This window comes from Natator depressus, chromosome 6 (genome assembly GCF_965152275.1).
Source record: "Natator depressus isolate rNatDep1 chromosome 6, rNatDep2.hap1, whole genome shotgun sequence".
Lineage (NCBI taxonomy): Eukaryota > Metazoa > Chordata > Testudines > Cheloniidae > Natator > Natator depressus.
In genome coordinates, this window is record NC_134239.1 from 42,172,532 (window position 1) to 42,184,412 (window position 11,881).

Consider the following 11,881-nt stretch of genomic DNA (forward strand, 5'->3'; position numbering starts at 1 on the left):
GTATAGTTTAGTGATATCTAAGGTGTCCTCCTCTTCAGCCTACCGACGTCTTCTAGTGGGTACAGTGTAACTTTAGGTCTGATGGAACAGGCACTGTTAACCTGTGAAATCGTGATTTTTCACTGTGCAATATAAGCTGTCACCCAGGAAAGCAGTGTACAATGCATCTGTGAAATGTATGAAAAGAAGTCCAGGAATTCAGTTAATTAACCACATCAGTTTCTTAACGTGATCAATTTTAATTAAACTGAATTTTAATAGAGATCTGTGTAGTCTGTAGAGAGCAATTGCTAATTCTACAAAGCATGTGCTGCTTTTCACTTCAGATTTGCTCCCGTCTAATTAATATGGATAGGGCATTAAGCCTTTTTGGACTCTGGTGGTTTTCATTTCATGACTATTAATGATTTTAATGAACTGGACTAATTCAGTAGTTTTCATCCTAGTGTTTCAGAGCTTTGTTCATCACAAATTTCAGGTTTATAATTGGTTTCCAGGTCTTAACTGTGGTCATTGATCAGCTTCAGCAGTTTCTTTTACAACCCAGTAGGAACATAAGAAAAGTTTTTAACCCTTTGCTAGCACAAGCCCACTGCAGCAGCATCCAAAGGTAGAAGGTTGGACATGCAAGTTTGTTGCAAACACTAAATTGCGACACTGGGCAAAAAGTGTTGCTGTTTAGGAAATGAAAGAATCACAGTGTGTAATACTAATGAGCAAACAAGCAAAACTAAAGGTAAAATTGTAGAAATCTTAGGCTGTCTACACTGCATACCTTACAAAGGTGCCGCTGTGCCACACTGTTGTAAGGTGCACTATGTGGCCACTCTTTATCACCAGCAGAGAGCTCTCCTGAAGACAAAATAAAACCACTTCCAACAAGGGGCAGTAGCTTCTTTGGAGGGAGAGTGTCTCCCACAGATGAAGCGCTATCCACACTGGCACTTTTCAGCGTTAAAACTTTTGTCGTTCAGGGGGTGTTTTTTCACACCCTGAGCGACAAAAGTTTTAGAGACAAAAGTGCCAGTGTAGATATAGCCTCAGTCTATTCATGACTCACAGAATTTTAATTAACAGTATTAATCTTCTGATATTTTATTTATTTGTTTATCTATTTAATTTGTTACATGGAATATTGTAGTGAAACCTAAGCTTCAATGTAGACTGTAAGCTTTTTGGGGCTCAGGGACTGAGCCTGATTCTCCACTGCACTGCACCTAACTATATGAAGTGCAGGGGCAGTGGAGAATCAGGTCTGTTGATTTGTCTGTAAATCAAGGCACTGTATAAATAATAACAAACAGATGGAATCTTTCCTTCCAGTTTTTTCTGTATCTTGGGCGTTGTCTAGGATATATTGTAAACTGTTCATGCAGGGACTGTCGCTCATTACATGTTTGTATTGTGCTTAGCACAGTAGGATCCTGATCTCAGCTGAGGCCTTAAGGTGTTAATGTAATAAATGAACCCTTCATGCATGGCAAACATACCTTTCAGGTTATAGTAGTAGTAATAATAATAATAATAGTCACTTAAAGACTATATAAAAATTAAACAGTGTATATAGGGGTTGAGTGACAGTATTTAACAGATTATATTGCAAACTGCTTTGATCCCTACGTGAAATACTAAAAGCTAAAAACTCTGAGCAAAAATATGGCTTTTTTTTTTATTATTATTCTTGCTGCTGTCAGAGCCAGTCTTGCTGGTCCTGCAAAACTTCAGGCCTCCTAATTTTGGGGAACAAGTAAGCTCAGGTTTCATTTTGCATTTAGTTAGTAGCTCATTCGTGGTGAAGATCTATTTTTCAAGGCTAAGTGAAAGGCTAAACTGGGCTCCAGAAAAAACAAAGCAATGAGATATTAAGACTCAAAATGCTAGATTATTCATAATCCCTTTCACAGTGTTGCTGCTGTTGACAGCCTGGGGAAAAACTATTTCCTAGTTAGATATCTGCAGTATGGCATGCTACCTTCTAGCCAGCATAACCTCTGTTTATTGGAATGAAAAGATAGCATGATCTTTGTCATGTTTGGTGCTGACCAAATTGTTGTCTGGCATGTAAGCTTATTAAGCTTAAAAGAAAAAAGTTACCTTTGGATTTGTAATCAGTCTTGCAGAGCTTGTGGGGTGGGGGGAAGAGAGTATTAAGTGCATGAGATAATCCTTTTGAGAGCATGAAGAATAAAAAGAAAACAAAATTGGGTTCTTCTCTTTGCTACACTTGCTCACAGGGGAGAAGTTTGGGGGATGGATGCTTTTCTCACTTTATTTAAAATGACTTAAAATAGGATTTGCATGAAATTTCCATCTCCATATGTGTTCTAGGTGGGATTTGTTCATTTAATGTAATTAACAACTTGCTCTAGTGATTCTATAAAGTCAAAACACATCCTTTATACAAGGACAGGCAAAGAGCTAGGTTTATAATAGCATGAAATAGATTCTAAAAATGGCTATATCTTTATATTAATTCCCTCTGAGCAATGTGAGTAGCAGTTACAAGTTTGAGATACCACTGCTTGTCCCCTGTCCTCAGATTCACCATAAGTAAATGTTGACATTGTAATGACAACCACTTTGCATGTGCATTGAGAGGAAAATCTATGCATATAAAGTGTGTGTGTATGTGTGTATTAAAGGGATATTTGGATAGCATTAGGTAGAGTGTCATGAAGTCTTACTTGCACAATTGTTTCAAATTGGTTAGAAATACTATTATATGAGTTGGCTGAAAATCCATAGAAAAGGTAACGGTAAAGTTGGGTGAAGGTGTTTTTGTTTTGGATGATACTAAATTGGAAGGAGTTGCAAATGCTAATGAGGACAGTAAATTGATGATAAAACGCCACAACAACTGAGAGAGATTAGATGAAACAGAGAAAATCTGAAAAATGTTATATCTAGGGAAGCACATGTGCAAGGAAGAGTAACTGGGAAGGAGAATGGTGAAAGCAGTAATGAGCAGGACAGATAAGTCGTCCTCTGTGTTTGATACAGTACTGAGCACAACGGTGCTGTGATTTGGAAAATGGTCACATTTTAAATGGATGGATCCCAATTCTTCCGTCACTGCAGTCAATGTGATTACACAAATATAAGTCCATGATGTCATAAGCTTTACAGAAGAAAGCTGTGTGTTTCTTGAATTATTTATTTTACATAAAACATTTATTGAAGTGCCTACTGAACAAGATGTAGGAGCTATATAATATAGTCAATATAAGCATTAAAATCAAAGTGAATGTCAGGCACATCATACATCTTGTGGGTTTGCCCTTCAGCCATGCAAAACATGTGACTAAGACACTTTTCTGCCTTCCTTGATGCCATGGCCTCCCAGGGAAGGCCTAAGTTAGAGGAGCAACAGAGCTGCTATAGCTTACACCAGTTTGAACAGTTCCCTGTGGCTGTGGGGACCATTCTCCAGCTGGGGATCACAAGATTGTTGTCACCCCACCCTCTGCTGGCTCCTCACCTCCTGTGCCGAAGGTTACTGTGAGAAGGTAACATAGAGCTGGCTAGGCTGTCTTTACGCCACATGGAGATTCTCCTACAAGAGAAATTCCAGCTGCCCCCTTTAATAGAGCTTTAAAATCCCCTTTGCGCCACTGGAGCAGCACAAAGGGGATTTAATCTGGGCCACAGATCTATGCATAATTAACCTTAAAATGTTATTCGGAAGGTTGGAAAAGTCACGCAATTATTAATCTAAGTGCTAAAACCTACAAGGATTCAGAAAATTCTGAATGAGAGATGTATTTTGTCCCATCTAAGGAACTATTTTTGTAGTTGTCTTGTAGCTTGATCTGTAGATTTTGAATAAAAATTCCCAGTTATCACTTTAAGGGTAGACAGGTTCTTGTCCTAAGATCAGGCCCAGTATTAAAATTATTATATAGTTGAGAACCTCAATGTGCACGGGTGCAACACTCACATTGGAGGAACTCTTTTATATTTACAAATAAATAATTTATTAATACATTTAGCAAAGTCACGCACACTCTAACTCAGTAAAGTAGATAGAGATAATACAGAAAGTACATCTGAACAGCCATACTCACACCATCTCTTGCAGAGCAACCTGAAATGTTAGCCATTATCTTCCTCATCACCGTCACCTTCCTCATCTTCACTAGTGGCCATCATTCTGGCCCTTTCCAGAGCTACATCTCTCTCCCTCTCCTACTGCCCTGGGATACCACTTTTATAATATGTTATGCTGATATTACCATGTCTAATGCATATTCAGTAGGGGTTTCTCCCCTCTTCCTTATTTGTATTTCCTCCCCTTATCAATGTTAAAGTGTCCTTTTTTATAGGTTTATATATTTGAGTTCACCCCTTTATTGTACATGTCAATTCATTGTCATGGCACTCTTACAGTTGGATGTTCCGTCCAAAACATTCCAGAAGGTGGTGTGTGTTCATGTTTCTATGGTTGGCTGATGTGATTATGGACAAAATCCCCCCTTACATTTTTCCTTCTGGTTCCCCAAAACTTATGGGTTACCTAAGTTTATCTATGCCAACATTCATAGGCCTCAAACCTCATGCTAACTGCTGAAGCCAATGTTTTACAGGGTACAAGCCCGTAGGTTCCTTGCATTACTGCTGAATATAAGAAAGCAGAATATAATGCAAATCAGAGAATATAATAGAAGTAAGCTAGCCTACTGGGCTACAGTCCGAATACGTAAAGATACACAGACTGCATTCCTATGCAATAAATACTTTGCAATGCAAACCTTATGTAGTGTATAAGTGTAAGCAGAGTCAGGATGAGCTCCACCCTGACATCTGGTGGTGAGGTGTGGCAAGTTGTGGAAAAGAACTTCAGGGGCCGATCTCATTTGCATAGGCACACCCACCCCACCTAGAATGAGGCCGTAGCTGCCCAAATGGTCACTTTGGCTGCTGTGGGATCCTCAGTGTCTCTGTTATTGGGGCAGGAAGAATAAATTGTTATTACCCTGATTATGGGAATCAAGGACAGTGGAACTGTACTTGGCCTTTCGTTATGATGGAGGGACTCGCCGTCAACTAAGTAGCACTCGCTAGGCAAGGGACATGGGTTCCAAAACTCTGTGAATTGAGAGAGGCTGGGGACAGTATTAACACCTGGTGGCATGGGCCCCTTGGTGAGGGCCTTATATGCTAATTGCACTTCCTCCTCTCTCCACTGTGGAATACCAGAGCTAATTTTGATTCCATTCGGAGTCTAGTTACAGGCTGCTGAGCTGAATTCACTTTGGGCTAATGGTACACCAGCACTGAGGCTCCCCTACTACAAGCTGAAATCACAAAAGACCTAAACTTACTAAGAGCTGAAATCACTGAGTGTTGTGTTAAGAAGTGGGGGAGCCTGAAGATATATATGGTGGAGCAGAGCAATTTGCGGGACAGCAAGCCGAGCGGCTGGTGGAGCAGAGCAATTTGCGGGACGGTGAGCAGAGCGGCTGGTGGAGCAGAGCAGTTTGTGGGACGGCGAGCAGAGCAGCTTGTGGAGCAGAGCGGCTGGTGGAGCAGAGCAGTTTGTTGGATGCCTAGAGCAGCTCATGGGGCGGCTGGCAGAGCGGAGCCCCATGGAGAGGTGGGGCCATCAGCTTTGGACCACGTAAGGTGCCCCTTAAACCCCCACCCCCCATCTCCACCCAGGTTGGGAGGTGAAACTCTGCAGATAAACTTTCGAACTCTGGGGCTGCCCTGACCAGGGACGGAGACTTTTGGGTCATTGGACTTTTGGTACTTTGGGTGATTTTGGGTTGCTGGACTTAAGCACCAAAGGGAATGGACACGCCCCAATTTGGTTTTTTGCTCATGGGTTGTGTTAAGAATCCTGTTGGTGGTGTTTCCCCAACATAATGCCACATTGTTTCTCTCTGTTATTAAAAGGCTTTTTGCTACACTCAGACTATGTGCTTGCGAGATGGGAAGTATTGCCTCTTGGAGGCGCCCAGCGGGGGTGATATATATTTGTCCCAGGTCACTGGGTGGGGGCTCGAGCCGGTTTTGCATTGTGTTATTGGAATGGAACCCCTAGATACTGAACCCGGCCCTTGTTGCTGCCAACTCTGACAGGCAGAAGGGTTACATAAGCATTCCATAAATGTCACTTCTTTGCTTGGTGTACGTAAGTTATGTGTCTGTATATATGAATACAGTTTTGGCCGCTAAAATTAGATTACATTTCACAAGGAATTGTGCTTTTTCTGGTGTAGATTACATTGTCATATTCCATCATAGAATCTTTTCTTGAAACTATTGAATGCCACTTTTGCCACTAGGAGGTGCTGATGCAGGCAGATGGCCCTTTGAACATGCTGAAGAGTAGCTCCCATCTAGTCCTTAAATATGTGTGCGTCTTTTGAACTGGTATACTAATGAGAGAGGCTATGGTGCCACAAATTCCTGGTGTTTTTAGTTTTTCTTCTCTTGGTGTGCTGTATTTTCTGTCTACTCCTGAGCAATTGTAGAGGGCTTACTGCCCAGCTTGATTTCTTCTCTGGCAATATTGATTTGTGTGCTGGTAAACTGACAATGGCTTACTCAACAGTAATTAGTCTGATACAGGGTATTCAGTCTGGTTCGTTTGTATATTATTTTTCTCATTTTCCACAGAAAGCCAATCAACTGTTTGTACCCATATTAATGCCCTCTGACACCTACTAATCCTGTTGGGTCCAGTTAGAACAAGTGACAGCACTTCAGTTCAGATGCCTGTGCAAGGTGTGGTTTTGGAAGCTACCCTCTGTCTAAATTAAACCCGGGTCATGACTCAGTGTTCATGAGTTTGTCTGAAAGACACAGCAGATGCTTTTAAAAAAACAAACATATGCACGCAAACAAAAACCGTATGTTTTTAACTGAACAGAAGCTTATTTATTATTTTGTGGATTGGGAGTATCACTGATGTTCGCATGTGCACTCACTACATAATAGGCCTAGTCTGCTAATGTTTCCATGGTATGTTTTGCTGGCATGATCAAAGCATTCTAGTCTCATGACTGAACTGCCTAAGCATCTAAAAAGCCTTTAGGACATCACAGAAAATCCACCACAGTGTATGACTCTTACGTTCTTTTTATAGACTTACTGAACTGTGTAGCTTTTTATTTTTCCAACCTTGCTACTGTATCTAATAGCAAATGAAACCTGAGGTCTACTTAAATTAATGACAATGTGCAACAAGACTGAGCCCTTTGCATGCCAGCTGATTTAACAAACTTTTCTTTTCTTTCTTTCTTTTTCTTTTTTTTTTTTTTTTAAAGACTACCACTTTTTACAAAGCATGTTTTCTGTGGGTCCGTTTGTTTTGTATTTCTATCATCTACGAGGATTGAGCAAGATGAATTCTGTTTGTAGCTAGTTTTCATCAAGCACTGGCCATAAATCAAGAATTACTAATATTGAGCATGATCTTGGACTTTTCATTGAGGAAATGTCCTATTGGAAGTCCATGGGAGTTTTGCATGAGTGGCAGTAGGCCCATCACCTACAAGGAAATTGTCTTTCACTGATACCTTCAGTTTGAATCCTTGCATTTTATTCTGCAGAGATTCTATTACTTTAAATGGATTTTTTTTGGTAATCTGACAAATCAAAGCTAATGAAATGTCTATTTTGGGATGTGTGGGTTTTTTGTGTTTGAAAAACCCTCATTGCATTGAAGTTGGAAATAAGGTTTCGATTCTCATTTACGCTAGAATGGTCCTAGCAGTGCAAAGGGGCCTTAGAGTGGGAGCAGATTTAATCTACTGCCTCTTTATATTATTAGACTCGTGTGAAGGGGTTTTGGTGTAAATGAGAATTGGGCCCAAATTAGGATTCTGCTGCTTTGAGATCCTTAAATGAAAAGCACTAAAATACTTCACGAACACTAAGCCTCAGAATTCTCTGTAAGGTGGGTCAGTATGATTATTCCCATGTTAGAGGCAGAAATTGAGGCATCAGGATGTTAAGTGACTATCTCAAGTTTGCTCATCAGATCACAAGCAGGAACAGAACTCCTAACTCCCAGGCCCCTGCTGAAACTACTAGAAAATCCTTATTCCTTGCGATCATGATAACTTGTATTAAATAAATTGAAACGTAAAATACTTTAAGATTTTTTTTTATCACCAGGCTCAGTTATTTATGGTACGGTCAGGTTGTGTGTGAGGAATACAAGTCTATGAAACTGTGGGCTCTGCAGTGCAATGCAGCCTCTAACAGGGTGGTTGGAGGGCCAGGCAGTGGCACTAGTGGTTGATGCACCTGACGTCTGGCTTCCCTGGCAGAGCTTAAGGAAGTGTGGGGAGATCGGGCCCTCCCCTCTAGTGGCTTGACTGAAGTAGCAGCCCCTTTTTGCCGAGTTCTACCATGATCTCCAGTCCCTCTGGGCAGGACAGCTGTAAGATTGACGGGGCCTACCCCCAGAATGTGTCTCTACTTTGGTGGTTCTCAACCCATGGCCCACGGGCTGCTTGAGGCCCAATCAGCACACAGCTACAGCCATGTGACATCCTCAGGGCCATACAGGTAGGATATATATTGTGTGGATGCGGTCCACACAGGAATGGATTTACCCTGAAACAAACCATATGGTAGCACGGGGCCCCCAACAACAGGGAGGCCCCCAAAATGCAGGACAAATATCTGACAACCTGCCCCTGAGTCCCGGCCAGCGGCGCAGCAGGGCGCAGGCAGGCAGGCAGGCAGGCTGCCTGCATGCTGTGGTTGGTGACCCCACACCACTCCTGGAAGCAGCCGGCTTCTGGCATGTCTCTGTGCACCCCTGGCGGGAGCGGGAGGCGGCTTCATGTACTGCCCCCACACCAGGCAGCGCACGGAGAGCTGCTGACCCCCTCCCCCCAAGGGGCACTTAGAGCTGTGCCAGCAGCAGGGCTAAGGCAGCTCCCTGCCTGCTCTGCCTCCCTCCCTCCACACCACTTCACTCCCAGAAGTGGCCGGCATGTCCCTGCAGCCCCTGGAGGGACGTGTCTCCGCATGCTACCCCTCCCCTGAGCACCGACTCCCCCCCCCCGCCCATCCTAACCCCCTGCCCCAGCCCAGAGCCCACACCCAGCACCCAAACTTCCTTCCAGAGCCCGCCCCCGCAGCCCCTCCTGCACCCCAACACCCTGCCCCAATCAAGGTACCTCACTTTATTTTCATTTATTCCTATTATATATAATATCGGAGGAGGAGGAAGAAAAAAAGAATGAAAAATGGGGAGGGGAGATAAGAGAGAATATTCATTTTCTTGGCTGGGTCCCAAGGGGGGGCCCTGAAAATGAAACTGCACACAGGGCCACTAACTCTAAATCCGCCACTGGGTCCACATAACACCGAGACAGCGTATGCATCCCACAATGGTAACTAGTTTGAGAACCACTGCTCTAGTTCAATCACACAGTCAACTCAGATACAGAGCTCTCAGGAGTCTCCCACAGTCAGGGATGCAATGCTGCTTCTCCAGAGGCTGTCCTGACTATCATACTCCCCTCATGTAGGGAGACAGCTAGTGCCTGCCCCTTTGCCAGTCAGCCCTGAACTGAGCCAGGTGCTCTTATTTTCTTCTCCCTCCAGGCCTGACATTGGCTGCAGGCATAGTGGGGTGAGGCTAGCTAGGCCCATAGGCACTCTTTAATTCTTTTCATGCTAGTGTGAGGTTTCTCAGCTTCATCACACAGCCCATAATATCAAAGACCACATATGCTCAATGCTAATTCATAAACATGCAAAGAATGAACCTTAAAAGTTGTAAAGGTTCAAAGAAATGTAAAAAATGTATATACCTATCCAAACCACATCCAAATTTGCGGAGCTATTCTGAGCCAGAAATCTGAATATTCACCCATAACAAGATTTATTACAAGATTGAACTACTTCCTAGCTTGTCGTATGTCAGAAACACTAGGCACATAGTCTTTTTCAATGAATTTCTATTTGTGATATTCATGTTGTTGGTATTTCCATTTCTACCCCAAGCCCTTATGAAAGTTGTCCCAGTAATACTTCCAGGGCTGGATTCTCCAGACTGCTACATTCACTTTGCTCTGCCTGAATGGTGTACAAAGCACTTAAACCAGCTGCAGCTTCTACTGCAGACGAGAGGGGAAGGAATCTCCTCCAGGCAAAGCTGACAGATACGGTGTAACCATCTCCTCAGCACAAATAGCTGGGAGGAGCAGGCGGGGGTTAAGACAGGAGGGGGCATGGTAGAGCTGTTTCCAGAATGCCTTATCCATCGCTGGCATAAGATCCATTATGACTTTATGCTCAGGTCAGGAGGTAGAATAGGCCCCTTGCTGTGTTAACTCATGCTGGAGTTGAGCAGCCAGGAATTGGGGAGCTGTAGTCAGCTGCCATCATCCACCATGTCCAAGCTAAAATCAGACATAGTGGAGAATTGAGATCCTAAACTTTTGCTGTGTGCAGGAATTATTAATCATGTTACAAACATATAGACGGCTTCAACAGGATTCGCAAAAAGAAAAGGAGTACTTGTGGTACTCCTTTTCTTTTTGCGAATACAGACTAACACGGCTGTTACTCTGAAACCTTCAACAGGATTGTGTCCCTTGGTACGAGTTCGCAACTTCCCACCAGTTCTGATAACAGAAGTGGGAGTAGACCTCACCTCTGTTTGTAATAGAACTCTGATATCAGGGAAATACTAATTTCCTCTTGTAGAATAAGGGCATAACTGTAGTATAAGAAATGATGAGAGAGCTTCCAGTATTGGGGAATTACAGAAGGTAACAGTGTTTTTATGTAGTGTTTACTGAAACTGGTGAAGGTACTGTTTTTTGTGAAATTTTTCCAGAAAATGCTTGCTGCTTCGTATAACGTGGTTTGAGTCCTCAAGATCCCACAGTATGAAAGTGCAAGGACTCCAACATTCCCAGACGTTTTTGGCAGCCATCTTCACTTAATGAAGCCCCCAGCCCCGACCGTTCTGCCTGAGGCACCGCCCCTTCCAGGGCCCTGAGGCCTCCCCCCTACACCTTGCTCAGGGGCCCAGCAATTTTGTTGGCAGCCCTCCCTACGGATCTCTTCACTGGGCCATTTATTCTACCACAGAACATTGCTGACCCATATGGATACATAGCTTCCATGCACCACTTGTCGACTTTCAGCACTGCCATTCGCATCATTACATGCACGGTAAAATCAACACCACAACTGTGGCTTCCAGTAGTGGCGTACAGACTAATGTTATACATCAGCATTTGCAAAACTGTCAACATAACAATTTACAATCAAGTGATTTAAGTAACTGCTACAGTTCTTACTTGGTCACAAACTTCTACAGCATAAAGGGTTCTGGTTTGGGCTTGTTCCTAACCAGCATTGTATCTGGGATTTAGAACTATTCATTACAGGATTCTTGAAATATGACGTGATCTTTGCAGCAGTTCACATATTGCTAGGCATCAAACACATAACTTAACTAGCCCCAAAAGAGAGGATTTCTCTTAAAAAATAACATGAATGTTAAATTTTTTAAAAATATTTCACTTATTTTAAACTTAATCTCTTTACAAATACAGAGGACCACAGTAATAGTCATTGAGTTTGCCGATTTGTCTTAAGTTGTTGGTAATTATCTTCCTTGTCTGGTATATGAACAAAAAAACTCTGTTTTATGAAACCAGAAATTAATAATAACTAACGCCCTCACCCTGCAACAAACAAAATAAAAGTCAATAGGGCTTTGTTTAGGTGCAGACCTCCATTCTCACAGAGCTCACTGCAGGATCAAAGTCAAAAAAGAGAAGAAGGTAAATGCATTTTGTCACATTCTCCCACCCCATTCCACAAAATCAACAATACTTAATAGCCCTCAGTTTTTGCACGAATTATTTTATTACGTGGCACTGCAGTGGTGGGGTAG